General features: G+C 33.2%; 1 pseudogene across 1 annotated transcript in view; it reads left to right on the top strand.

The window, feature by feature from the left end:
* LOC308414978 (serine/arginine-rich splicing factor 5-like) overlaps positions 1-25,405 on the top strand; it is an 83,128-nt pseudogene extending 57,723 nt beyond the window's left edge. Inside the window, exon 2 of the transcript in view lies at positions 24,619-25,405. The product of the transcript in view is annotated as a serine/arginine-rich splicing factor 5-like (transcript). The remainder of the gene's footprint in view (positions 1-24,618) is intronic.
* The last annotated feature ends 257 nt before the right edge of the window (positions 25,406-25,662 follow it).

Genomic DNA, 25,662 nt, shown 5'->3' with positions numbered 1-25,662 from the left:
ATCTTTGCTGTGTGTTGGAGCATCTCTGGGGTAAATGCCCAAAAGTGAAATAACTGGGTCGTCAGGTAGTACTAGTATGTATATTTTTCTGAGGAACTGCCAGACTGATTTCCAGAGTGGTTGTATCAGTTTACAATCTCACCAGCAGTGGAGAATTATTCCTCTTTCTCCAGATCCTTGCCCGTATCTGTTGTCATCTGTGTTTTGGATCTTGGCCAATCTGACTGGTGTGAGGTAGAATCTCAGGGATGTTTTGATTTGCATTTCCCTGCTGGTTAAGGATATTGAGCACTTCCTTAGATGTTTCTCAGCTATTCAATATTCCTCGATTGAGAACTTTTTGTTTAAGTCTGTACCCCATTTTTAATAGGGTAGTTTGATTATCTGCTGTCTGGCTTTTTGAGTTCTTTGTATACCTTGGATATTAGGCCTCTATCTGATGTGCTGTTGGTAAAGAACTTTTCCCACTCTGTTGGCTGCCGTTTTGTTTTCTTGACAGTGTCTTAAGCCTTAGAGAAACTTTGCAGTCTTATTAAGTCTCATTTGTTAATCTTTGACCTTAGAGCTTGAGCCATTGGTGTGTTCTGTTTAGGAAATTTTCTCCTTCGCCTATGAGTTCTAAGGTTTTCCCTACTTTCTATTCTAATAGTTTCAGTGTACCTGGTTTAATGTGGAAATCTGTGATCCACTTATACTTGAGCTTTGTACAAGGAGATAAGAAAGGGTCTATTTGCATTCCTCTGCATGCTGAGTGCCAGTTGGACCAACACAATTTGGTGAATAGGCTATCGTTTTTATATTGCATGTTTACAGCTCCTTTGTCAATAATCAGTTGACCATATATATGTGAGGGCTCATTTTTGGATCTTCTATTCTATTCCATTGATCCACGTGCCTATTTCTGTACCAGTACCATGGAGTTTTCAGCACAATTGCCTTGTAATATACCTTGAGGCCAGGAATAGTGATTCCCGCAGATGTTTTCTTGCTGTTGAGGATGGATTTCGCTATTCTAGGTCTTTTGTTATTCCAGATGAAATTAAACATTGCTCTTTCCAACTCTATGAAGAACTGGGTTGGAATTTTTATGGGGATTTCTTTGAATCTGTAGATTGCTTTTGGTAAGATGGCCATTTTTAAAATGTTGATCTTTCCAATCCATGAGCATGGGAGATCTTTGCATTTTCTGAGATCTTACTCGATTACCTTCTTTAGAGGTTTGAAGTTCGTGTCATACTGGTCCTTCACATTCTTAGTTAAAATCACACCAAGGTATTTCATAGTTTTTGTGACTATTGTGAAGGGTATCTTTCCCCTAATTTCTTTCTCCACATGTTTGTCCTTTGAATATAAGAAGGCTACTGATTAGTTTGAGTTAATTTTATATCCAGCCACTGTGCTGAATTTGTATATCATCTGTAGCAGTTCTCTAGTAGAAGATCTGGAGTACCTTAAGTACACTACTATGTCATCGGCAAATAGTGATGTTTTTACTTCTTCCTTTCCAATTTATAATTCTTTGATTTACTTTTGTTGTCTAATTGCTCCAGCAAGGACTTCCAGTACTGTGTTGAATAGGTAGAGTGGTCTGCATTGTCGATTCCCTGATTTTAGTAGGATTGCTTCAAGTTTCCCACCTTTAAGTTTGATGTTGGCTGTCAGTTTGCTGTATATTGCTTTTATTATGTTTAGGTATGGGCCTTGGATTCCTCTTCTTTCCAAGACTTTTAACATAAAGTGGTATTGGATTTTGTCAAATGATTTCTCAGCATCTAGTGAGATAACCATGTTTTTTTTTTTCTTTGAGTTTGTTTATATGGTAGATTACATTAATGGATTTCCTTATATTAAACCATCCCTGCATCCCAGGGATGAAGACTACTTGGTCATGATGAATAATCTTTTTGATGTGTTCTTGGATTCTGTATGCAAGGATTTTGTTGAGTATTTTTGCATCAATGTTCATAAGGGAGATTGTTCTGAAGTTCTCTTTCCTTGCAGGGTCTTTGTGTGGTTTAGGTACGAGGGTTATCTTAGCCTCAAAAAATGAGTTGGGTAATATTCCATCTGATTCTATCTTTTGGAACAGTTTGGTGAGTATTGGTGTTATATCCCCAATAAATGTCTGAAAAAATTCTGCACTGAACTCGTCTGGACCTGGGCTTTTTTTGGTTGGGAGGCTTTTGATGACTTCTTCTATTTCTTTAGCTGTTATTGGGTTATTTAGATGGTTTACTTGGTCCTGGTTTAACTTTGGGACCTTGTATCTGAAAACTGCATGGTACTGGTACAGAAATAGGCATGTGGATCAAAGGAATAGAATAGAAGATCCAGAAATGAGCCCTCATGCATATGGTCACCTGATTTTTGACAAAGGAACAGTAAACATTCAATGGAAAAAGGACAGCCTATGCAACAAATGGTGCTGGTCTAACTGGCACTCAGCATGCAAAAGAATGAAAATATACCCTTTCTTATCTCCTTGTACAAAGCTCAAGTGTAAGTGGATCAAAGATCTCCACATTAAAACAGATACACTGAAATTATTAGATGAGAAAGTAGGGAAAACATGAGAACACATAGGCACAGAAGAAAATTTCCTGAACAAAACACCAATGGCTCAAGCTCTAAGGTCAAAGATTAACAAATGGGACTTAATGAGATTGCAAAGTTTCTGTAAGACTAAGGAAATTGTCAAGAAAACAAAAAGGCAACCAACAGAATGGGAAAAGATCTTTACCAACACCACATCAGATAGGGGCCTAATATCCAAGATATACAAGAAACTCAAAAAGCTAGACACCAGAGAATCAAATAACCCTATTAAAAAAAATGTGGTACAGAGCTAAACAAAACGTTCTCAGTTGAGGAACACCTAATGGCCGAGAAACTTCTGAGGAAGTGCTCCACATCCTTAGCCATCAGGGAAATGCAAATCAAAACAACCCTGAAATTCCACCTCACACCAGTCAGATTGGCCAAGATCCAAAACTCAGATGACAGCAGAGGCTGGCGAGGCTGCGGAGAAAGAGGAACACTTCTCCACTGTTGGTGGGGTTGCAAACTAATACAACCACTCTGGAAATTAGACTGGCGATACCTCAGAAAATTGCATATAGTACTACCTGAAGACCCAGCTATTCCACTTCTGGGCATATACCCCAGAGACACTTTAATACACAACAAAGATATATGCACCACAATGTTCATAGCAGCTCTATTTATACTAGCCAGAAGCTGGAAAGAAACCAGATGTTCTTCAGAAGATGAATGGATACAAAAATTGTGGTACATTTACACAATGAAATACTACTCAGCCACCAGAAACAATAACTTAACCAAATTCTTAAGAAAATGGCTGCATCTAGAGAATATCATCCTGAGTGAGATAACCCAGTCACAAAAGAACAGACATAATATGCAGTCACTGATATTGGGATGCTAAACCCAGAGGCTTGCACTCCCCCAGAAACAACTCACAGACTGTATGAAGTCCAAGAAATAAAGAAAACAAAAAAAAATATATATTTACAAAACAAGAAGTCTTTGACTATTTCCATGTTGCGATTTGTTTTGCATGTACTTTACGCTCATTGTAACTATTAGGTTTTCAATGCATACTGTCAAGCCCTTGAAAAAATCAAGTACTGACTAAAATATATATTCACAGAGTTTTATGTAAAAATTATTTTAATATCTGAAAAAACTGTACTGACAAAAATGTATAATTTTAAGCAGAAAGTGTTAAAAATCTGTACATTTATCTTTGTTTTGTAAAATAAAATCATTTAAAAAAAGATATTCAGATATTATCAATTTTAGTTGTTAGAACAAACATCAAATGAATGATTTTGTCATCTTTCTTTGAATACAGCATATGGATTTCCATAGCCATACTACCTTTTATTTTGTCCCTAATCTTCTTTATTATAATGGGTAGGATGCCTGCATGTGCCAAGTACTCTGTCAGCTAAACTCCCCATAACTAGCTGAATTTACACTTGCTGCAGAAATTGTTGATGATATATACATTTTTTTCCTGAGGGTCTATGTAAATATACTTCGTTTTTTATTGGCCTCTCAAAAAAATCTGATATATATTTTCAATAAGTATATTTAGTAAAACAAATGATGCACTCCAAAAAGAGGTGGGTGGGCTCTTAAAAATGGGTGTCTTACATCAGATATGCTGTGGACTTTTAGAAATATTATGAATATTTATGGTATGTATATCAAATTTATAGGAGTAAGATCTGACTTCTCCCTTTTATTCTTCCTCTGCTTATCTGGATAGAAGTACCATGTTAGGGTAATTTTACCCATAATCCTAGTCAAACACTCAGAAAAGGAGGTCAAAATGACCCTGCAAATGTTAGTTAAAGGAAACCTGTTACCCTTTCTTTAGGTACAATTAACTGAGGAAATCCATTGTGATAGTTTTTCAAACAGTGGGAAAAAATTATCTGCATCTTCAAAGAAGCTTTACTACTATGAAACATCTGACCACAAAAACCAAAATTATCAAAAGACAGCTGCACTTTTCTTTAGTTAAATCCCACTTAATTTATTGTTTATTGCTATAACATTTAAACATCACTATGATTAAACAGGAAAAAATAACAAACAAAAGAAAACAAAAACTGAAACCAACGAAAATAAGATATGTGAATTCCAGAGAAATTTCCTGAAAATTACCAGAAAATGATAGAAATAACTAGCTTATTGTCCTTATTAATTGATTAATTAGTTATATACAATAGATGATAAAAATATCCTTAATATGAATGACTGTCCTGATTCCTAGGAGATAAGAAACAGATTTGTAAGTTTGCTTCCCACTTCATTACATTTTAAATTGTTTTTAGAATCCTTTTTTTGCATGTAACACTATTTTGTTTATATTTATATTTGTGCACTCTATGGTTTTTTGGTACCCATCGAGGTTAGAAGAAAAAATAAATGAACTCTGTAAAACTGGAGTTACATTTGTGAGACATAATATAGATATTTAGCACTAAACCCAGGTCCTCTGGAAGAACAATTATTCAATACTACTGAGAAAGCTCCCTAATGCCTCTATTTTGCACCATAAATAGCTGTATTCCTTAAAATGCAGGTGATGTGTGCATATACAAAAGAGAAACTACAACATATAAAAAGGACACATATTCAATATTCAACTATGCTCATAGCAGTTATATTTATAGTATCTAGAAGCTGAAAAAACAAAACAAACAAACAAAAAATAAAACAAATGTCTCTCAACAGAGGAAAGAATAGAGAGAATGTGGTAACTTACGGAGTGGAGTACTAGTTGGCTACTAAAACAATGACTTCATGAAATTCTTATGCAAGTGGGTGGATCTAGAAAATATCATCCTGGGTTAGGTAACACAATCACAAAAGAAAACACATTGTATGTTCATATTACTATTACATTTTAAGGCTAGTATCCACTTACCAGTAAGGGCACACCATATGTGTTCTTTTCTGACTGGGATACCACAATCAGGATGATAGGTTCTAGATCCAACCCTTTGCCTACAAATTTCATGTCTATTCTCATTGTGTCTGGTACTTAAAGTTAAAAATATAGGTCTAACAACACTGAGAATTTTTTTTCAGTAGATAATCCAGAAGGTCAGATGTAGCTAATTTTCCCATGTTTTCTGGTATTTGTATAGTTTACAGATGTGACATTAACATCCCAGTACTATGAAACAAGTTATGAATTTAATCTTTTGTAACAGGAATGGAATCTGAAGGGGGCTTAGCCATTAAGAAGGATGTGTAATTCCAGAGTAATTAGGTTCTGCTATGAACCTACACATGGAAGCTCAAAATTATTTGTAATTTTACCTGTACGCATAGCATAGCAATACATTAGTCATTCTTAATTTTTTGAAATTAAATATTTCATTTTCCCCTTTCTCCTTCAATCTCATCTTATATACAACTGATTACTAAATTTTTCTATCAGTTCCTGACCTCTGGTCTCTTTTCTTTTATTGTTTTACACACACACACACACACACACACACACACACACACACACTCACACACACACAATTTATTCTTTCAAAATTCCTTTCATATGTAGAACATATTTTTTTCTTTTCTAATCGAAACTACTTCCTTCCTACAACCTCAGGGCACACCAACCAATCTATTTTCTTCTGAATTCATGTACTGTTTTTAAATTTATTATTTTAAGCAATACTCTCTTGTTGGTCTAAATGAGAATTGAAAAGACTCAACAGTACCATAGGAAATGTATATTTCGTCCATATGATTCTAAGCTTGAGCAGTTTAGTGGCAAAGAAATGATAATCAACGTTATCTTAGTCAGTTGTACAAGTGACTAATACAAACCTAATTATCTGTGACTGGACAAAACAAGCACTTGAATATCTTTAAATATATTCAGCAAATATGATGGTAGTTTTATTAGTACTAGGTAAAATTCTCATTTTTGCTTCTCTAATGTACAAAAATGTAGTACCCAGTAATAGAAATCAAGCAATGCAAAATAAGCATACTCCTAACAGTGACCCTCTGACCTTTCTTTCATGTAGACTTCACTTTTATTAGAAAACTTTTAGTTTGTGTCATATATGCACTTAATATTGGTTAGCTTTGTGCATTTGTATATATTACCATTAATTAATACTTTATATATACTTTGAACTTTTAATTTAAGACATTTTGAAATGTTTATGATACATTACTTGCCTAAATTTTTTATACAGATAATAAAATTTCCACTGCATACTATTTATGTACATTGTGTTATGAGCAGTTGAAAAACTCAGGATGAATTTTTTAGGCACCATTTAGACTGTAAATATACCCACAAATATTATAATATCCCACTTACAATAGTGATAATTTTATTTGTGTCTAACTACAGACCTGAAACACTAAAATAAATACCATACCAAAAATCATTAGCTTTTCACTATACATTAACCAACTTTTAAACAGAGCCTGTAACGTTAATTTATATTTAATTTTACTTTTAATTATATTAAAAGTAAATTATTTACTAAAACTCTATATCTTAATTGATATAATAAATATCACATGCAGGTTTCACTATATTACCTATAGTTTTTGTTAATTTTTAGTATACTATATCAGAATTAAGTGGTTTGCTTAATTTGATTCTACCACCTCTTCTACAGAAAGTAATAAGTGAAGTATGGATAACATGTTATTTTTATGTCAAGAGTAACAAAGGAATCCTTTTAAATTCAGAAATAGCTTAAAAGATATGAAAATCTGCTTGAAAAATTTAAGGAATCTGTGTAGATAATTATCTTTCTACATGGACAAATATAGCTAGGGTAAGTAAATTGGTCTTTCATACTATTTTCTCAGACAAGACATAATGAATTGAATATCATTAAAAAAAACATTAGTTTTTCTTGGATAAGTAGATAGCAGGCCACTAGATGAAAGCCAAAGATGGAAATTGTTTGTGTTGAATTTCAAAAATTTTTTTTTCTTTATTTATTGACCTTTCCAGCTTATCTTATTATTGTTTAAATTCTATTTGTTTTCTCTGAGCACTATGTTATAAATTAGCTTTGGAACTGGATATCTAAATTTACCAGAAACTGTAGGACAAACTCTCATGACACTTTTGGTAGAGGAATGGAACTAGAAAATACCATTCTTTGTAAAGTAACATAATAACAAAAGAACACACATGGTATGTACTCACTGATTAGTGGATATAAGCCCAAAAGTTCTAGTCCACAGATCACATGAAACTAAAAAGATAGAAGACCAAAAAGTAGATGCTTCAGTCCTGCTTGGAAGGTGGAAAAATATTCACAGGAGGAAATACCGAGATAATATGTGGAAGAGAAACTGAAGGAAAAGTCATCCAGAGACTGCCCAACCTGGCGATCCATTACTTATACCATCACCAAACCAAGACAATATTGTGGATTGTGGATACCAAGAAGTACATGCTGACAGGAGCCAAAGATCTGCCAGAGCCTGAGAAATACAGAGTTGAATGTTCTCAACCAACTATTGAAATGAGAACGGGGTACCCAATGTAGGAGTTAGAAAAGGGACTGAAAAAGCTGAATGAGTTCTCAACCTGATAGGAAGAACAACAATATAAACCAACCAGACACCCCAGAGCTCTCAGAAAACAAACCACCAACCAAAGAGTACACATGGAAGTAACCATGGCTCCAGCCACATTTGTAGCAGAGGATAGATTTATCAGACATCAAGGAGCGAAGAGTCCTTTGGGTTTGTGAAGGTTCAATGCCCAAGTGTAGGGAAATGTCAGGGCAGGGAGTTGGAAGGGAGTGTGTGGGTGTGGGAATACTCTTATAGAGGCAGGGGGAGGAAGATGTGATAGGGATATTCCAAAGTGGAAACCAGGAAAGGGGATAACATTTGAAATATAAGTAAATAAAATATTCAATAAAATGTATTCATTAAAAAATACTCTTCTAAACAATGGTAAAGTAATTCTTGGGTTTACATGGTATATGCCATTACATTTGGAATATTTTTGTCTTTAAAAGAATTTATTACATGGACTTCTCTCAAGCTCTGTCTCTCTCTCTCTCACTCTCTGTCTTTGTCTCTGCTTGTCTCTTTGTGTGTGGGTGTGTTTGTGTGTGTGTGTGTGTGTGTGTGTGTGTGTGTAAGAGCAAGTGCATTGGGAGATCAAAGCACAACTGATGAAAGTTAATTCTTATCATGGAGATCCTGGGGATTGAATGCAGATATACAGAGATGGTGGTTTTATTGCAAAACTGTTCATCAGAAATATATTTTACATATACTTATTCTTGAAAATATGAATGATAATTTTTAGGTAAGTATATGTTTATTGTTGTTGTTTGTTTTTTTCCTATTATTATGTATTTAGTAAATCTGCTCTAACTAAACAAATAATACAGTTCCAAGTATAGTTAGTACTCAACATCTTAAAACAAAAAGTTAATGGTTGAAAGACATTTAGTCAAAGATTAAGACACATTTAGAAGAAACACAATCTAATCCTGCAAGAAGTAAGTTACTGTTCAATTCTTTTTCTCAGATTTGATTTCTGCCTTTCTGCCAGTATTTACTGCCAAATATTTTCAGAGCTCTACATTGCCTACAGGATAAAGCATAAAGTTTTTAGCCTGGGGTCTGAGATTTTACCATTTAACCTACAATCTTCTCCCACTAGGACCCAATACAAACACTACATTCTGAACTTTATATGATAACCTTTAAAAATCAAAATTGATTGTCTCCAAGAGGATATAAAGAAGTGTAAAGGAACAAGACAACTAACTGCCAGAACATAACAACTTTTTGTAATTTGCAAAATGAAACTTAATGTATAAAGTTAAATTCAAGCATACTCACTCCTTAGTATAATATTTTTTTCAATTGTATAAGGAAAATATGCTCAATGTTCCAATCTGTATTTGATTTTATTGTCAAGGATTTATAGATAATTTGTTTTTATTTCAAGAATTTCTCGGTTATGGTAAATATTCAGGCTTGGGTTTTTATGTCTTTTTTTATTGATTTCTTGGTCTTTTATCTTGGATCCTTTCTTCACTGAGTATTATTTTCCAAATTTTAAAATAAACTTTATTATTAAAATGTACAAATATAAAACAGTGCATACCCACACTAACCAGATCTAAAGTCTATACATCTTAATGAACTTCAGTATAGTTCAAATAGCAATTCTGAAGCTGTGGACACATTGAATTTTACAGTTTTATTTCTAATATTTTTTCACTTATCTATCATCAGAAAAGAAAAATAAATCCATGACAGAATTAGAACTAGAAAATAATTAGTTTTACATTCTTTTTCAGTTCTTTCTCACCCCCTAATATGTAACTTTTCTTCCTTTTTTATTATGTTATGCTGTGTCCACACGTACATTTTTCTACAGATACACTTAAATTATTGACCAAATTTCATATATGAGGAAAATATGCAGTTATTTTTAATTCTAAGTCTGTATAATCACAATACCATTCATTCTTAATTCATTTATTTGTTTTCCCAAATTATATGATTACCTTTTATTTTAGGACTGAAAAATACTCAACTTTTCATATATATAGCATTTGTTTTATTAAAAAATACTTTTCAGGCTTTTACATTACAATAGTTTATTTGCCTTCTTTATTAGGTTTTCATTGTTGTTTCTCCTGTTTTATTAAAAAAACTGTCTTACTAAGTTATTACTGATTATCAATGTTGTAATTTCAGTTTTGCATACAATATTCTAATATTAACTTTTCTTGCTGTTTTTAATATCTATAGATATAATTAGGGTTATTGTGATGGTTCACATGTACTCAGCCCAAGGGAATGGTGTTATAAGAAGGTATGACCCTATTGGAGTAGGTGTGGCCAGGTTGGAGTACTTTTGTCATTGTGAATGTGGGCTTTAAGACCCCCATCCTAGCTGTTTGGAAGCCATATTCCCCTAGCAACCTTCAGATGAAGATGTAGAACTCTCAGCTTCTCCTGCACCATGCCTACTTTAATGTCATGTTCCCGCCTTGATGATAATGAACTGGAGCTCTGAACTTGTAAATGTTGTCCTTATAAGATTTTCCTAGGTCATGGTGTCTGTTCACAGTAAAACCCTAAGACAGTTATGATACATAAATATATCATAATAATGCAAACAGTGTTAGAAATTGACTTAGCAGCTTAATTTAAAACAAAACCCTAAACAACAGCAAAACAAGCAAACAGACAACAACCAAAACAAAGAGAAATGACAATTTATTTTGTGGGTAAAAGTTAGAAATGTTTGTGTAAATTGAATTTTTTTTGTCTGTCCCAAAGACTAGAAATGCCAGAAGTATCTAGACCAGAAGAGTTTCTTCTTTTACCATGGCCAGGGGCTGGAGATACGGGTACTAAGTGCTTCTGATTTTCTCTTATTTCCTTTTTTCTAAAATGTTACTATTTTCCTTAAAAAAAAAAAAAAAAAAAAAAAAAAAAAAAAAACATTCTGAGAACACTATCAAATCCACAGAACCTAAGACCTGAGGTAAAAATAAGATTGACACCCCAACACACACACACACACACACACACACACACACACATCCTTTTATTTTCTCTGTACATGAAAGACTTATTAACTTCAAGGCAATGAATCTTAAAATATTTTTCTATTCTGGGTGATTGGGACTTTCTCTCTGTAAGAGAACTTTATGTTCTTTTTCTCTTTAGGCTAAATATTTCTTTATAAATTTTATAATTTGTGTCCAATGATTTTTGTTCTCTGAAATCATGAAATAAGAACCCCAAAGCTCCTGACTTCCATTGGCTTTGGTGATCATTCAGTTTTCAGAATACTTGCTGCTCATTCTAAGCATGACAGGGTTGAAAAAGGTTCAGTTGCTCTCAGCACTCTCAAAACTCCCATATTAAAATCATCTTTTTGGGTTCAAATTTAGAGTTTATTTTTATGGTGAGAAAATTGGAACACAGATTAAACATCTACAACTGATAATAGCAGTTTGCCACCATGTACTTGACATAAAAATGAAGCTACTGAAATGATGATGGTCATTTTATATAATGTAAATTTGTATATTTGTTTTCTTTAGGTATGTTTGTGTTCTTATGTGCGCATGTGGTATATATTTGAGGTTTGAGTACAGGATCATATGTTCATTTTTATTCCTCATTCTGTTGAGGTCAGGTTACTCACTGATCAGCAAACTACAATAAGCCTCTGTTTCACAGGTATTTGAAACCATGTTTGGCCTTTAGGTAAATGCTAGGACCTGTACTAATGTTCTCATATTTATATAAAATTATTACACACTGAACTATTTATTCTACCTCTTTTTTTATTTAAAAACCATCTAATTGTGGACAAAGCATGGCAGTGAATTTCTTGCTATCATATATGCAAGGCTGTAAGTTTTAGTTTTATTCCAATGATAAAATAAAATTTTATACAACTTTTCTACATTTTATGCATTTGAGATAACATTTAACAAGATTAAAAGCTGTTGCTCTTACTTATCAGCATCTTCTTTCCAGATATACAGTTGACTCTGGGGAAATTTTAGAAGGTATAATAGCAAGCTTGTTGTGATATCTGTCATTTCTTTAACTCTTCAGTTTGTGTTCAGAATTTTCGTATTCTGTTTTCAACACTTTTCCACCTAAATGTGTAGGTAAGGATCTTCTCTCTCATCATATATGCATTTTATAAACTGACAGTTATCTAACATTGTCAAGGCATAGCATATTAATAAGAATCTGTTCTATAACCTGTTTGCAAAGAAAACTAATATGTCACAGGACAATAGCTTGTTTAACAAAACATATATGAATTATGAGTCATAAAAATACAAACTCACTAGGCATGAAATATAATAATAATAATTTATTGTTATTGTTATTATTATTATTATTATTATTATTATTATTATTATTATTATAGACTGTCTTGGTCTATTTTATTTTCATTGTTATATTGTACCAGTATGTTCATATTTTATACAAATGTACATGTGGATACAATCTAACATAACAAAAAGAAAAGAAGGAAAGTTACATATTAGGGGGTAAGGAAGGACTGAAAGAGAATGTAACACTAATTATTTTCCTTTTCCATTATACTGTATATTTCTTACTGTTAATTGCTTTAATTTTTTCCTTATATCTGACGCTTTTTATATTTTTTGTGCTACATACCTTCAATTGCCTCAGATAGAATCCCTTGGAGAGTAAAATTATATGAGATATTTTCAAACATTTCTAGTTAAACATAATAAATAAAATTCAGCTTGAAAAACAAGTTTTTCTTGAGCAATTGAAATAACTAAAAATACAGAGATCTGATTTCTATTTTTACTCTGTACCACCCTTCAGTGAACAAGGCGATACATCATGGACGAGACTATCTTCAATGTCATGCTCCATAAAGCAAATAAATCATATTGATTTCTGAGGCTTTTCCAAGATAGAGAATTTCTGATAGCAAGTCACTGGGAAAACAGAGTAATCTATTGTTTTTTATATTTCACTGATATTCTTCTTGTAAAAAAGAGTGAGAGAAACACCTCAAAACACATTTCTACTCTAGGTGGCTATTTTTTAGATAATGCCAGGTATCAATACAATTGTATGTGTGTGTGTGCCTCTGTGTATGTGTGTGTGTGTGGGGGGGGGTGATAAGTTATAAAAATTACAGCCATTGAAGACAACATGTCATAAAGTCAACTTCACAGGTAAGATATAGAAAATCTAGTCCTTGGAATTTAGCAAAAGACCTTTCAATAGATGGATCCAATGTGATTAAGTCACCTTAAAAGTGATAAGATTTTTTTCAAATATAAATCTCTGATTTGTATTACTATTTCTTCACATGAACTAGCTTCTGTTATTGTGTCTCATCTTTCTCTTAAAAATTTAAATTTTGATCCTTTAGTCACACTTTGAGATAATAAATTAAATCACTAACAAGTCTACTAACCAAGGAGAATGCTGAAAACTATGTATATAATGTATTCCTGTTGGCATAAAGCAGGAAGGATTCTGCTAGTTATAAATAGGTTCTTATATAAAATTCTTAGAAGGAAAAAATACATAAATTTATATTTTTCCACTGATCCAGGAATATCTGAGTAATGAATTGATATCTTTATATATATTAAGGAAGAATTATAACACTATTGAACTCTTCATTGCTATACAATAGATATTTAAAAATTCATTTGATAATATTAGAATACATTTTTACAAAGAATTATATTTTCAAATAATTATGAATACAAACCTTATTATGGGAGAAAGTAGTAAAATAAAACAATATGAATCTAATGTCAAAGTACACAAAACAACAGTTAAAATCAAAACAACCCACTTTTTAAAAAGGTCCATTTTTGTTATTTAAATAAAGCATGTAAGCCAGGATATGTTTTTGCAATATATACATTTTAAATAGGATCTTGTCATGTAGTCCAAGCTGTCTATGAGTTTATAATTCTTCAGGATCTATCCATGGAATTCTCAAACTACAGTAATGTACCAAGATGCATGGCCTGACACTAGATACTTATGAATAAAAGATGCTTACTGAGCTATAAGTTTATAATCTTTAAACCTCTATCCATGAAATGCTCAAGCTACAGTATTGTACGAACAAGCATGGCCTGACACTATATACTTATAAATAAAAGATGCTTACTGAGCTTTAGAATACTAAAACTACAGCTCTGCATTGTTTCTAATCATAGAGCTTGTGATCATTTGTTATGGAAGCCAGAAGAAACAACAAAAGAAGGGAGAAAATATTTTCCATGATCTCCTAACAATTACAATCACATGTACCCTGCCACTACTTTAATGTCACTTTTTCCTCTGTGTTAAATATATGTTAGTACTCTACAAGTTTACTGTGCAATACAGAGAAATCAGAATATTTATATCAGCTCTTTGTAAATAGTGTTCACAATTGAGCCTATCGGTTTGCTATAGTAAGTTAATCTATTTATTTTCTTCTACTAAGAACTGAGAGAAAAAAATAAAAGATCTTACCTCAGTGTTGTAATCATGATTATGGTGCACCATATGTTCAAACTGTGGCACCAAACCCATTGGTTTCTGCAAAATATTATAGAACAGAAAAAAGAAAGCTAACCATATACAAAAAAGACCAAGCATTTCAGATTGCCTTACATTGTAAAAACCCTTTCTAGTCAGAAGTACAGAAGAAAACTACATTAATCAATCCAGAAAATCATAACATCAGTGACCTGATTACACAAATAAATCTGACAAAAATTATTTATATATTTATAAATATTAATCAACATTTATAATTATACACAATAAGTAAAATTCATCTTGAACAGCAAAAAATTCATAAGCAATTATGATCAATAGAAACCACATATATTTAAGAGTTTTAATGCTGTATCATCTGTTACTAAGCAGGTTGTTGCTGCATAGAAGAAGTAATCTGTGGAGAAATATTTCCAAAATATAAAATGTAGAAGATAATTCTCAAAGAATAATTAAACCTTAGAATGGTTTCAAGAATCACTTATTAAAAAATGTACAAGTATCAGATTGCACATGAATAATACCGAACATCATTACTCATTATGGAGATTCAGCTAAAAAAATACATGAGGTACTAACTACTTAATTTCAACAAAAATGGGTATGTTATAGTGACATAAAATGTATCTTACAAAGGCCATGAAGTTATTAGCTCCTTTATGCACTTTGCAAAAAAAAAAATGTAAAATGGTCTGACATCTAAATGAAAGGATATAGTAATTACCTATTAACAATTAAGCATATACTTATCATTGCAGCACAGTAATTCTACTTTTTGTTACACTATTCTAAGCACATTGAAAGTAGTTGAAAGGGAGAAATCATGTTATTGCATATAAGTAAATGAATTGATAATCAAATCATAAAAATATATACATATATTGAGATATCAATTTATTAAAAAAGAAATAAGTATCCCATACATTCTGCCATATACTTGAAATATTAAAAACCATGTAATACAGGGCATGAATAAAATACTAGCAATCAGAAAGCAGAGGTAGATGGATTAGGAGTTCAAAAAAATTGGGATTCATATAAGAACTGTCTCAAATTATTCATACAAATACACAAATAAAAATGTCATAATTAGTAAAGAACATATATCCAAAAGCTACAGATTATATTATGATAACATTGAGATGGCTTCAATATTAATAACTCTATAGAGCTAAAATGGATAGATTGATATCTGTCAGAGGCTACTCAATGAGAATAAGGTGTAAAGAGTGTTTCAAGAGTACTGGTATAAGAATTTGTTAAATATATGTTAAAGCCTAAATCCCCAATGTATTCACAATGCAAATTAGGGATATTCACAAAAAAGTAAAGACAAACAAACCTCTCAGACACATTATGTCATTTCAGGTTTAATGTGAGATAGAAATAATTGCACAAATATTTATCATGGAATTATTTCAAAAACATCCAAGAAATACAAGAAACCAACAGATGAACAAATAAAGAAATATGGGACATACCCACAATAGGATTTTATGTATCCAGGAAAAAAATAATGCCATTTGAAAACAAAACAGATAAAGAAAAACATATTATGTTTAATGAATTAAACCAGATGCAGGAAGGCAAACAAATTGTGTTATCTCTCTACAGGGAATCTTCATTTAAAACTACATATATACTTGTACACATATATGTGTATATATGTGTATTGTATCAGAATACATGTTAAAATAAACTAAGACACTAGAAACTCTGTTGATGTCTAGATGGAATAAAAAGCATTTAACATAAGTAAAATGGTGCCAATGGTGGGGGCAATTGGGTAGAGGATAGAATTGAATAAAAGTGCAGGTATATATGTGTTTGAATTTATCATAGTGAGGCCATTGTTTACTTCATCTGCTATTTCAAAGCAACAAAGACAGACGGGGAGAAAAATCACTGAGAGACAGGAGACCATAGAAAAGCCTCTTAATATTGTTCTCATGAATGAAACTGATATCCTTAAAAAATTGGGTTGTACTACGCATGATGCTGCATATTTATCACTTAAGCACTTGAAACACAAGTGTGAATTTAAAGCAATATGGGTTCCATAGACTGTTCAGCACAATTTGAAGCATATTGCAAGCAAGCCTTTTTGCTCTAAAAACTGATCTCATACAAACACACACATACACAAAGCAACAATACAGAATGTTAAAAGTTGTTTGATATGCTTCCTTTTCTTTTATAATTTATATTTACTAGAGTATCTCAGAATGGAAGGACAGGAAAACAAAGCATGACATATCTATGGCCTTTCTAGACCAGAGAGAGGGCTGGGGGACCATCAGGAATCAAGACTTCACATAGACAGCTGACCTCCCTGAACAGCCTCACAAGTGCTCTCTCACCTGACCACAGAGTGAGCCTGCCTCACACACCCACCAGCTGACAGGGGAGGGGGAAGGGAACTCCAGGAACTCAAAAAGCACAGATAGCAAGGTATTCTCTGGAATCAGGTCTTTTCCAGCCCAGAAAGTTGGTCTGATGACTGCCATTAGCATTCAGAACCTGTACAAAGATGGCTGAGCTCCCAGAACGGCCTAACATGCACTCTTATGCCGGAGCTAACTGAGACAGAACCAAGTCACAGCCATCAGAACTCAACTGCTTGCCTGCAAAGAGTTGAGCACACAGGAGTACTCTCCTCCCTGAGCCCATGGGCCCTCAGACCCACAGGAGAGATAAGCTCCAGTTAGAGACAACAATAGCACCTATAATCACAGATAACAAGATGGCAATAGAAAGCACAAGAACCTAAGCAATAAAAAGACGGACAACACGAGATCAGCAGAACCCAGACCTCCCACCACAGCAAGTAGTAGATTTCTGAAACATACCAGAAAGACAAAATTTAGAATTAAGGTTATACTTCCTAATGATGATAGAAATCTTTGAAAAATGCATTAATAACCCCCTTAAAGAATTACAGGACAACCAAGATAACATATGTAAACAAATAGAAGCCATTAAAGAGGAAATACTAAAATCACTCAAAGAACTACAGGAAAGCACAACCAAACAGGTTGAATGAATTGAAAATGGAAAAAGAAACAATAAAGAAATCACAAAAAGTGACAGTCACAGTCATGGAAATGGAAAACTAAGAAAGAAATCAAGAGACAAACATGCAAATATCACCAACAGACTATAAGATATAAAAGAGACGGTCTCAGGGGCAGAAGATAACATAGAAAATATTGACACAACAGTCAGAGAAAATGCAAAAAATATAAAGCTCCTAACCCAAAAAATTCAGGAGATCCAGGACACAAAGAAAAGAACAAACTTAAGAATAATAGGTGTAGAAGAGGGCCTAGACTCCCAACTGAAAGGCACAGTAAAGATCTTCAACAAAATTATAGAAGAAAACTTTCCTACCCTTAAAAATGCAATGATCATGAACATACAAGAAGCCTACAGAAATCCAAATAGATTGGACCAGAAAAGAAACACCTCCATAATCATGCTAGTTAAAACATCAACTGTTCAAAACATAGAAAGTATCCTAAATTCACTAAAGGAAAAAGGAAAAGTAAAATATAAAGGCAAACAAATCAGAATTACACCTGACTTCTCTACAGAGACCAGGAAAGCTATAAGACCTTGGATAGACATCATACAGAGCCTAAGAGAACACAAATGTCAGAGCAGGTTAATATATTAACCAAAAGTCTCAAGTTACCATAGATGGAGACACCAAGATAATCCAGGACAAAATCAAATTTACACAATATCTGTCGACAAATCCAACACTAAAAAGATAATTGATGAAAAAATCCAACACAATGAGGGAAATTACACCCAAGGAAAAGCAAGAAAATAATCATGCAAGGAAACCTAAAGAAGAAAAGCACAGAAACATAATTCTACCTCTAACAACAAAAATAACAGGAAACAACAGTCATTATTACTTAATATTTCTTAACATCAATGGACTCAATTCCACCCCCCCAAAAAACATAGAATATCAGACTGGATATGTAAACAGGATTCATCATTTTGCTGCATACAGGAAACTCATCTGAGAGTCAAAGACAGACACTACCTCAGATTAAAAGGATGAGAAAAATCCTTCCAAGCACACTGTGCCAGGAAATAATCTGGAGTAGCTATTCTAATATCAAATGAGTTAGATATTTAAACTAAAATTAACCAAAAAAGATGAGGAAAAATACTTTTTTCTCATCCCAGAAAAAATATCAAGATGAATTCTCAATCTTGAACATCTGTGCTCCAAATACAATTGCACCCACATTCATGAAAGAAATTCAAAGCATATATTGCACCTTACACAGTAATAGTGGGAGACTTCAAAACCGCACTGTCATCAAAGTACAGATCATGGAAGCTGAGCCCGAAGAGAGATACAGCAAAACCAGCAGAGGTTATAAACTACTTGGAATTAAGAGACATCTACAGAATATTTCATCCTAAAACAAACAAATATCTTCTTCTCAGTACCTCACAATACCTTCTCCAATGCTGAACATATAGTTGGAAATAAAATTGGCCTCAACAAATATAAGAAGATCAAAATTTTACCATGCATCTTGTGAGATCATCATGGATACAGGCTGGTCTTTAATAACAAAAAATCTACATACACATGGAAGCTGAACAATGCTCTACTCAATGATAGCTTGGTCAAGGAAGAAATAAAGAAATAAATAAAGATTTTTTTTGGAATTTGATGAAAATTAAAGCACAACATACACAAACTTATGTAATGCAATGAAATCAATACTAAGAGGAAAACTCATAGCTCTGAGTGCCTCAAAAAAAATACAGAAAGAGTATAAACTAGCAGCTTGAAAGCACACCTGAATGCTCTAGAAAATAAAGAAGTAGATACACCAAGGAGGAGTATATGGCCGTAAATAATTAAATTCAGAGCAGAAACCAACCAAATAGAGACAAAAAGAACTATACAAAGATTCAAAACCAAGAGCTGGTTCTTTGGCAAAATTGAAAGGATTGATAAAATCTTAGCCAAACTAACTTGAGTGTGCAGAGAGAGAAAATCCAAAGGAATAAAATCAGAAAGGAAAGGGGAGACATAACAACAGAAACTAAGGAAATTCTAGAAATCATCAGATCCTACTATAAAAGCCTATACCAAAAAACCCGGAAAATCTAAAGTAAATGGACAAAATTTTAGACTGAGATTAGGGATCATATATATTACCTAAACAGTCCCATAACAACTAAAGGAAAAGCATTCCATGGGGGATAAAAAAGTAAAAAAAGGGACCAGTTTGGTTCAAGACTGAAATTGACCAGACATTCAGAGAAGATCTAATAATAATACTTTACAAATTATTCCACAAAACAAAAATATAAGTAACACTACCCAATCCTTTCTTCGAAGCCAGAATTACACTCAGAAAAACCAGACAAGGAAAGTACAAAGAAAGAAAACTTCAGATCATTTTCCCTCATAAACATAAATGCAAAAATACTCAATAAAATTCTTTCAAACTGAATTCAAGAACACATCAAAAGAGTCATTCACCATGATCAAGTAGGTTTCATCTCAGGGATGTAGGGATGGTCCCATATACAGAAATCCATCAACATAATCCACCATATACACAAGCTCAAAAGAAAAAAAAAAAAACAAACAAACAACATATGATCATCTCACTACATGTTGAGAAAGCATTTCACAAAATTCAGTGCATTTTCATGTTTAGAGTTTTTGAAAGAACAGGAATCCAAGGTCCATAACTAAACATAGTAAAAGCAATATATAGCATGTAGGTCGCCAATATCAAACTAAATATAGAGAAACTCAATATAATCCCATTAAAATCAGGAACTAGATAAACCTTCAAACTCTTCCTCTACCCATTCAATGTAGTACTGGAAGTTCTGGCAGAAAAATTAGACAGCAAAAAGAAGTCAAAAGGATACAAATTGGCAAGGAATAATTTAAAATATCACTATTTGCATGTGATATGGTAGTATACTTAAGTAACAGTAAAAATTCCACCAGAAATTTTTTTACAGCTGATAAACAACTTAAGCAAAATAGCTGGATATAAAATTAACTCAAACAAATCAGTAGTCTTCCTCTACTCAATGGATAAATATGTGGAGAAAGAAATTAGAGAAGAGATATCCTTCACAATAGTCACAGATAATATAAAATACATTTATGTGACACTAACTAAGCAAGTGAAAGATATGTATGACAAGAACTTCAAGTCTATGTAGAAGGAAATTGAAGAAGATCTCAGAAGATGGAAAGATATCCCAATCTCATGGATTGGAAGGTTCAACATTTTAAAAATGGCCATCTTGTCAAAAGCAATCTACAAAATTGATGGAATCCCCATCAAAATTCCAAATCAATTCTTCATATAGTTTGAAAGAGTAATTTTCAAATTAATCTGGATTTAAAAAAAAAAAAAAAGCCTAGAATAGTGAAATCTATTCTCAACCATAAAAGAACTTCTGGCGGAGCCTAATTCTGTATTGCAAAGCAATTGTGATAAAAACCTCATGGTATTGTCACAGAGATAGTCAGGTAGATCAATGGAACATAATTGAAGACCCAGAAAAGAACACACAAACACATACACCTATGGTCAGTTTATCTGTGACAAGTATCTAAAAACATTCAACGAAATAAGGACAGCCTCTTAAATAAAATTCTGTAAGTTCAACTGGCAGTCACCATGAAAAAGAATGCAAATCAATCCTTTCTTATCTTTGTACAAAGATAAAGTCCAATTGGATCAAAGACCTCCACATAACACGAGTTACACTGAAAATGTTAGAAGAGAAAGTAGGTAAGAGCTTAGAACATATAGGCACAGGGGAAATTTTGCTCAACAGAACACCCATGACTTATGCTCTAGAGAATATTATCCTAGGTTACCCAGTCAAAAAAATACATACATAATATACAATCACTGATAATTGGATACTAGCCCCAAATAGCTCTGAATACCCAAGAAACAACTCACAGACCATAAAAAGCTCAAAAAGAAAGAAAGAAAGAAAGAAAGAAAGAAAGAAAGAAAGAAAAGTCAAAAAGTGGAAACCATAGTTCTTCTTAGAATAAAAAAATAAGTGTATAGCACCCTCTCAGAGTGGGGTATACCTAGACCTTCAATCATCAATAATTCAAGAAATAAGAATATAGCCTTGTGGCAATTTGTGGTATTTAAAAATCATTATGTTCAAACTTTACATACAAAAAACTTGGACTATTTATGTGTTACATTTTGTTTTTCATGTACTTTATGCTCATTATAACTAGTAAGATTTCAATGCATACTGTCACACCTTAAAAAATTAAGTACTGACAAAATATATTCATATAGTTTTATGCAAAAATGCTTTAAAATCTGTACATGTATCTCTTTTTTATTTTTTAAATAAAGTTGAAAAAAATGAGTCAACAAATGGAACCTCATGGAATTTCAAAGTTTCAGTAAGGCTAAGGATACTCTCTAGAAGATAGAAGATAGCCAACAGATTAGGAAAAAATCTTTATGAATCCTACATCTGATAGAGGACTAATATCTAATATATACAAAGAACTCAAGATATTACACTCCAAGGAATCAAATAATTCTATTAAAATGGGGTACAGAGGTAAACAAAGAATTCTCAATACTGAGGAATATAGAATGGCTAAGAAGCACCTAAAAAATGTTCAACATCCCTAGTCATCAAGGAAGTGCAAATCAAAACAACCCTGAGATTCCACCTCACACCAGTTATAATGACTAAGTTCAAAGTCTCAGATGACAGCAGATGCTGGTTAGGATGTGGAAAAAGAGGAACACTTCTCCACTGTTGCTGGGGTTGTAAACTGGTACAACCACTCCTGAAATCAGTCTGGCAGTTCCTCAGAAATTTGGTCATAGTACTACCAAAAGACCCAGCTATTCCACTCTTGGACATATACCCCAAAGGTGCTCCAACACATAACAATGACACATGTTTATTAAAGACTTATATATAATAGCAAGAAGATAGAAAGAACCCAGATGTCCTTCAACAGAGGAATAGGTACAGAAAATATGGTACATTTATACAATGGAATACTATGCAGCTATTAGAAATAACGACTTCATGAAATTTCTATGCAAATAGATGGAACTAAAAGCTATCATGCTTAGTGAAATAACCCGCTCACAAAAGAACACATATGGAATGCACTTATTGATAAGCGAATACTAGCCCCAGATAGTTCTGAATACCCAAGAAATAATTCACAGAACTTATGATAATCAAAAAAAGAAAGGCCAGAAGTCGAATCCCCTAGTCTTTCTTAGAAGGGACAACAAAACACTCATAGGAGAAAATATAAGTTCGAATAGAGGAATAGGGATAGAAGAAAAGATCATTCAGAGGCTGCCTCATCTGGGAATCCACCCCATATGCATTGACCACACCCAAGCACTATTGCTGATGACAAGTACTTACTGGCAGGAAAAAGATAGAAATGCCTCCTCAGTGACTATGTTAGAGTCATATAGTTACACTGAGCTTGCTTGTAACAAACATTGGACTGAATTCAGGTACACTAGTAAGGTAAAGAACTGAAGGACCTTAAAGGGGTTGCAACCTCATGAGAAGAACAACATTATCAAACAACAGAACCCTCCAAAACTTCCACGGAGTAAAACACCACACTGAGAACACACTGAGTGAATGCGCCTTTGTGAAGACTAGTGGAGAGGGGAGTGATAGGAATAGGTTGGGGAAATGTGATAACATTTCAAATGTAAATACAGAGAGTATTTAATTTTATAAAATGGAAAAAAAATCATCTATGAAGCTCAGAGAGATCTCATTAAATGAAAATCCTCCTTAAGTATTGTTCTTAATATAAAAATCTAATGGGACCATTAGCAATTTTTGTCTCATTCATGAATAGGTAGTCCAAGGTATTGTGTTACAATTGAATAAGGAAGTAAGTTAAATATTCTTGTTTTTGACATGTTATATTCTGTAAAGATAAAATTGAAGAAAAGTTACAGGCACAGTATTGTGATTAATATTGACCCTACATTTTGTTCCTTATTTACTCTCATACCATGTAAACTTCTGAAATTTTGACTATTAAAAACCTACATACCAGCACGATGTAATACCGTAACCATCAATCTGATCAGTGAGATGGCTACAATTGATCTATCAGTAGATAACTGATATAACAAGGAATTAAAATTGAATGATGTAAGTTTTTTATATTAATTAAAATGGCATACAATTTAAAATATGTAGTTTCTTTTTTGGCTGTGAAAATTTGCATTTAACAATGTCAAGTAGTAGTTGAACATTCATAACTGAAAGTATTGCAAAACAGTCCTTGTATAATTAAAATCAATTCAGTGCTAACAGATACTTCAGATTACATGATAATTTCACCCTTTTTTCCCCTTACTGCTTATTTTTATTTTTTTGAACTTGTCAGTTTCATAAATGTGTTTATGTAATTGTTTTCTCCCATCATTCCATTCTCTCATAGCACCTTTATTCTCAGTTAAACACTTCTTTCAACAAATCAGCATTTACTCTTGTCTTCTTTTTGTATATGGTCCACTGAATTTAGAGTTTCTTGCCCAAGCAAAGAAAGAAGTTTATTTTTTAGGACAACTTTTGCTAAGTCATTGAAGAAAAATGATACACCCTTAGCATGAAATTACAAAATGATTTGCAGAAGTGTTTAGATTACACCATGGAGACATAGTAAACATTGTTAGGTCCCGAAAAAACTCAGCAAAAATAGCTAACTGAGGTATCTATGTGTAAGTTTTAAGATGTTTAGAGTACACAAATATTATAGGTAGAATATATTTATCAAGTTTTCAATAAATTATCAAAGCATTTAAATTCATGAATCAGTCAGTTGTGGAGAGACTTAGAGGAGTTGAGTTCGTGTGTGTAGGGAGCTGGAGAGCTTTGTAGCAACTATGGACCTCTCTAGGTCTCAGCTGTCAAAGACCCTGTCCAGTAGGAAACACTAGCCTGACATCATGAGTGGCTGACGAGTGTTGATTGGGAGACTTAATCCAGCAACGAGGGAGAAAAATGCGGAAAGATTCTTTAAGGGTTGCAGATGGATCACAGATATTAATTTGAAAAGAGATTTTAGATTTGTGAAATTTGAGGACCTGAGGAATGCAGATCATGCTGTTTATGAACTTGATGGGAATGAGCTTTGCAGTGAACAGGTTACTATTCAGAATATGCTCAGGCTCGGTCTGGAGGTGGAAGAGGTAGAATGTGATACTACGACCGTTTATTAGTCGCAGACCCTGAAATGATAGATGAGATGCCCCACCTGTAAGAACAGAAGGTCGACTTATAGTTGAGAATTTATCCTCAAGATTCAGCTGCCAGGATCTCAAAGATTTCATGAGGCAAGCTGGGGAAGCAACCTTTGTGGATGCACATCGGCCTAAATTAATGAAAGGGTAGTTGAATTTGCCTCTTACAGTGACTTAAAGAATGCTATTGATAAACTTTCTGGAAAGGAAATCAACGGGATAAAATCAAATTAATTGAAGGCAGCCAGAGGCACAGATCAAGAAGCAGGTCACAATCTTGGACCTGGAGTTCCTCTAGGTCTCGTAGCCTATCCTGTTCTCGCAGGAGCAAGTCCTAGTCTTACAGCAGGAACTGAAGCTAGAGCAAGTCCCATTCTGGAAGTAGGTCTCCCTTGCCTGAGAAGAGCAAGAAATGTGGTTCTTCAAATAGATCTCAATCTCTAGGATCTGTGGATCACCAGAGGTTCTGGTCCTGGGCCAGGTCCAGATCTGTTGACAGTGGTAATTAAACTAAATAACTTGCGCTGGAGGCCATTTTTAAAACAAAACAAAAACAAATTCCTAATCCATACTTGCTAAAAATTCTGGTAAGGATGTACTTTTCCGTGGAACGGTATTTGGAGGGGTTTGGGCTAGATTTCTTTGTAAATGTGGACCACCAAGAGCTGAATCACCAATTAGTTGAAAACTAATTGTATTAAATGTCTTTTGATAAGCCTTCTGCTCACACTTTTGTGACTGTCTGAATTATATAGTTTTTGTATAT

Source organism: Micromys minutus (genome assembly GCF_963924665.1).
Source record: "Micromys minutus genome assembly, chromosome: X".
NCBI lineage: Eukaryota > Metazoa > Chordata > Mammalia > Rodentia > Muridae > Micromys > Micromys minutus.
This window is presented reverse-complemented; position numbering and strand designations above follow the sequence as displayed.